This window comes from Zingiber officinale, chromosome 6A, assembly GCF_018446385.1.
Source record: "Zingiber officinale cultivar Zhangliang chromosome 6A, Zo_v1.1, whole genome shotgun sequence".
NCBI classification, from domain to species: Eukaryota; Viridiplantae; Streptophyta; class Magnoliopsida; order Zingiberales; family Zingiberaceae; genus Zingiber; species Zingiber officinale.
In genome coordinates, this window is record NC_055997.1 from 127193675 (window position 1) to 127198793 (window position 5119).

The following is a 5119-nucleotide window of genomic DNA, read 5'->3' on the forward strand; positions in this document are numbered from 1 at the left end:
AAGTATGCTCCTTAAATCCTGTAACATAAAAAACATAAGGTTTCCGACAATGACATTTCTGAACTTCGTTTGTTGGGATTATGTAAAATCTGAACTTCATTCACTCAATTCGTACAAAGCTATTTGACATAAAAATGGGTTGTCATTTTGTATTTGAATGAAATTGAATTTGCAAATGATTTGAGTCATTATGGTAACACTTCATGCGCTAGGCACTAGACCCATCCGAGGGGACGCAAATGATTTGAGTCATGCTCATTGATATGAAGGGTAATGTAATTCCATAATTTTCTTTCCCAATTAGAGTGATAAAGAACTAGTGAAGAACTCAAGTTTTTGTACATCATAGAGTATTTTATTCTCCGTGAAGTAAATTTGTTGATATCACGTTGGCTCTCCCCTTATTTAATGACTCAACGCAGTAAATCTTGCTTGAATCACACTCCAAATTATGATAAGATATACACAAGTGAAGTATTTAATGTTTTGCTAATTTACTATGTCATAATTTTCATTAATGCATTGTGTTACTAATTATTAATTGTGCATATTTTTCTAGGACTTTGTGGTCAACCAAATTTCCTTACAATTAAGCTATATTATAATGGGGAGATGAAAGTTGGTCTTCATGACAAAAAATATATTGGTGGACAATTGGATTATTTTGACTATAATGATAGGGATATTTTAGGATGATTGAATTGTGGGGCTATGTGGAGGATATATGTTATAAAGACAAGCAGTCTATCTGTTGGTGCAATATCTCTTAGGTCAAGGTTGACTGGTTTGACCAAGCTTGAGTCTTGGTCATAGTTTCGAAGTTTGACAATACATGTAGACACATGGACAATGCAGGTGCAGTTGTTCATATGGGGAGATTCTGATCAGGGACTGATCAGTGTGAATGAAGAAGAGTCAAGTAGGTATACCTGACTGGAAGGAAACCCTGGTGAGTGAAGCCAGGTGAAAGTCCTAGTGAGTGAAGCTAGGCAGATGAAAATCCTGGTGAGTGAAGCCAGGTGAAAGTCCTAGTGAGTGAAGCTAGGCAGATGGAAATCCTGGTGAGTGAAGCCAGGTGAAAGTCCTAGTGAGTGAAGCTAGGCAGATGGAAATCCTGGTGAGTGAAGCCAGGTGAAAGTCCTAGTGAGTGAAGCTAGGCAGATGAAAGTCCTAGTGAGTGAAGCTAGGCAGATGGAAATCCTGGTGAGTGAAGCTAGGCAGATGAAAGTCCTAGTGAGTGAAGCTAGGCAGATGAAAGTCCTAGTGAGTGAAGCTAGGCAGATGGGAATCCTGGTGAGTGAAGCCAGGTGAAAGTCCTAGTGAGTGAAGCTAGGCAGATGAAAGTCCTAGTGAGTGAAGCTAGGCAGATGGGAATCCTGGTGAGTGAAGCCAGGTGAAAGTCCTAGTGAGTGAAGCTAGGCAGATGAAAGTCCTAGTGAGTGAAGCTAGGCAGATGGAAATCCTGGTGAGTGAAGCCAGATTGAAAACCCTAGTGAGTGAAGCTAGGTGAAAGTCCAAGTAGGTCAAGAGAGTGACCGGATACTTGGCATGAAAGAAAAGTCTAAGTGGGTCAAAGGGATTGACCGGACACTTGGTGAGGGAGTCCTAGCAGGTCAAGGGAGTGACTAGATGCTAGGCATGACGTACTAACAGGTTAAGGTTGACCGGATGTTGGTTTAGGAGGTTTGGGACTTGGTTTTGGGCAAAAACCAAGTGCTGGATCGATCAGTGGATCGATCCAGGCTCTGGATCGATCATTGGATCGATCCATACCTTTCCCAGCGAACAGAAAGCCTCTGGATCGATCAGTGGATCGATCCAGAGGTCTCAATCGATCAGTGGATCGATTGGGACGCTGCTGCTTCGCGCGATAAGCGCTGGATCGATCCGTGGATCGATCCAGGCGTTTTTCCATAGCACAGAGGCGCTCTGGATCGATCCGTGGATCGATCCAAAGCCTCCCCGATCGATTGGGAATAATCGAATCGATTGGGATCCGACCGTTGAGTCGTATTTGAGCCGCAGGCGAGCGTTGTCTTCGACACTTCTTCACCGATTCATTTCAGATCTTCACCAGCTCCTCCACAGCTCTTCTCAAGCTCGAGATCGCTAGTTCTTGAAGGTTCTTGGAGGTTCTTCCAAGTCAAGAGGCGGATCAAAGCAAGGAGAAGAAACTAGGGTTAGGGCTTTTGCACTCATTGTAAGCTTGTGAGCTTGTATTTCATTACCTTTCCCTTTCTTCTTATATTGAGTCTTGTAGGGCTTCTCCGCCCTTGGTAGTTACCATAATGGAGAGTTTTATTAGTGGAGGGTGTGTGTAGGTGTGGATCCTTGGACTAGTCACCTCTTGTGAGGTGGATACCAAGTAAACCAACCGTGTTAGCGTTGTGTGATTTGTCTCTGTATTTTCCGCTGCACATCTTCGAAGAAACAAGAAACGTCAAGCACCGAGCACGCGACGAGCTATTCGCCCCCTCTAGCTACTTTTGGTCCTAACAAGTGGTATCAGAGCAAGGCTGCTCTTCACCGGAATCACCACCGGAAGGGGCAAACATAACAAGCAAAGCTAGAGGGTGAAGAAGTTGGAGCAAATTCATCAAAGTCAAAGAATTCAAGAAGCTCAACTTCAAGATGCAATTCCAAGATGGACTTGGATTTGATACAAGGGTGGCTCCACCATACACATCCACAAGCTTCGATTCTTGGAGATCAAGAATTGAAAATTTCTTGATGATGGAGATAGAGCAATGGTTTGCTCTAATGGAAGGTTTTAAGGCTCCAAGGAATTCAAAGGGCAAAGTTCTCAAAAGGAGCAAATGGAGCCAAGAACAAATCCAAAGATGTGAGGTCAATGACAAAGTAACCAAGCTTTTGGTCAATCTATTGCCGAGCAACATCTTGGAGAAAATTGGAGAAGTTAAAGATGTCAAAGAGCTATGGAGCAAATTGGAAAAGTCTCATGAGATCCCCTCCACTGTACCTAACCAAGAAGAATCCAAAGAGGGTGACTCATTGGAGCAAGATCAAGAGGAGGACTCCGAAGTTGAGAGATGCTCAACTTCCGAAGAAGAGGAAATCCAAGAAGCTTCATTCTCAAGGGAGTGTAATCAAAAGAGCAAGGAAGGAGCATATTCCTTGTTTCATGTACAAGAGGATGAAGAAGAAGGTGAAGCCTCCACCTCTAGGATTGAGGAGGAGCAACTCTTGGTGACACCGGATCAAGAAGAAGGAGAATCCTCCACATCCGGGTCAAGAGAAGAAGAGGATGAAGAAGCTTCCACCTCCACAAGTCAAGATAAATCAATTGGAGGGAAATCGATTTCGGATCAAGAGGAAGCCTCTACATTCATATCAAATGGAGGAGCAAGTGCCACCCCTACACAAGAAGGTATAAATAGTTCAATTAATAATAAGAATCATATTATATGTTTTGAATGTAGGGAACATGGGCACTACAAAAGCAAGTGCCCTAAATTGGCCAAGAAGAAGGGCCAAGTGGCACCTAAGGGCAAGGAAAAGACAAAGGAGACCATCCCCAGAATAAAGAAGAGCAAGGAGCACATTATGTGCTTCTCTTGCAATCAAAAGAGGCATTACCGGAGTCAATGCCCTAAGGGGAAGAAGATGGTCAAGGCTCAAGGAGGAAGCTCAAGTCAAGGGGGAGCCTCTAAGGTAAAAAGGAAGGTAACTTTTATTGAGCCTACCCCTTTACATTATGGTAAAAAGTATGCTAGTTTTAACTTATATCATTTTAATGCTATTTACCATAAGAATAGAGAGCATGGTAAAATTAAGGAAAATAATGTAGCTTACCATGCTAAAACTACCACACCTAGGATTAGGAAGGTAGATAAAAATCTAGGTGATCCTGTCCGAACCAGGAGACAACGGACACTGGGCACGTGGCGCTCCCTGCTGGATCCTCGAGTGCTCCGGTGAACCTGCAGCAAAACCGAGCCGGGAGGGGTGTCCCGGCGACGGCCCTCCAACGCTCAAGTCAGGCGAGGAATAACAAAAAGGTGGCCTCAGGATGAAGACTCGCATACCTCCGGTGAAGAAATGGAGACCTTATATAGACCTCTCGAAGGAGCCTGGGCGCGCCAATCAAAGCAATCACCTACTCTCGACCATGCCCAGGTATGGGTCTGTCAAAAGGACCATGCCCAGGTATGGGTCTGTCAAAAAGACGTCCATAAGGTCATACCGCTACTATATCATCCTCTCCATGATGTGACGGCGAGATCCTCCATCGTGCACTCTTGTGTACGGCGTAATCATCAGACATGCCTTTGCTGACATCCCATATCCTGAGCCGAACGAATAGGTCGCTCGGCTAACCTTCGTACCCTCGCCCTTATCCTGGCTGAACGGACCATCGCTCGGACCTTCGGTCCCAGCCGGGCAGACGCCCCACTCGGCCATTCGGTTCTCCCGCCTTGGCGTCGGAAACCCCAGCCCATGACTGGGTTATCTTTGGTTCCGCTCGGACCTTCTCAGCTGCTCAGCGCGGCCATTAACTGCTTAGTCAACCCTCCATCTGTCCTCAAGCTGAGACCCTTCAGGAAGTGGATCCCCCATTCTTACCGCCGGATCACTTGCAAAGCTACCAACAATGAAGCAGAGTATGAGACCCTCATAGTCGGATTGTAGGCGGCACGGCATGTGGGAGCCGGTCGGGTGACACTTTATTCGGATTCACAGTTGGTCGCTCAGCAACTATCTGGCACCTTTGAAATCAACAGCGTTCGGCTTAAACTCTACGCTAAGGCCTTTGAAAAACTCAAAGCTAATTTCCGCGAGGTTCTTATTCAGAAGATTCCCCGAACGGAGAACCAGGCAGCCGATGAGTTGGCCAAACTAGCAAGTTCTATAACGTCGGTCATTATCCCGAAGCCAATTGAGCAAGTATCTTTGGTGGCACATGTTGACCGGATGGAAGGCCTCATGTTTCCGGACGACTGGAGGACATCCATCATGGAGTTTTTGCGCTCGGGCACCACTCCTGCCGATCAGGATGAAGCCCAGCTGCTCAGGAGGAGGGCCGGTCGGTTCACACTCATCGGCGATCAGCTCTACAAGAAGGCTTTCTCTCGCCCGCTGTTGAAGTGTGTGAGCTTAG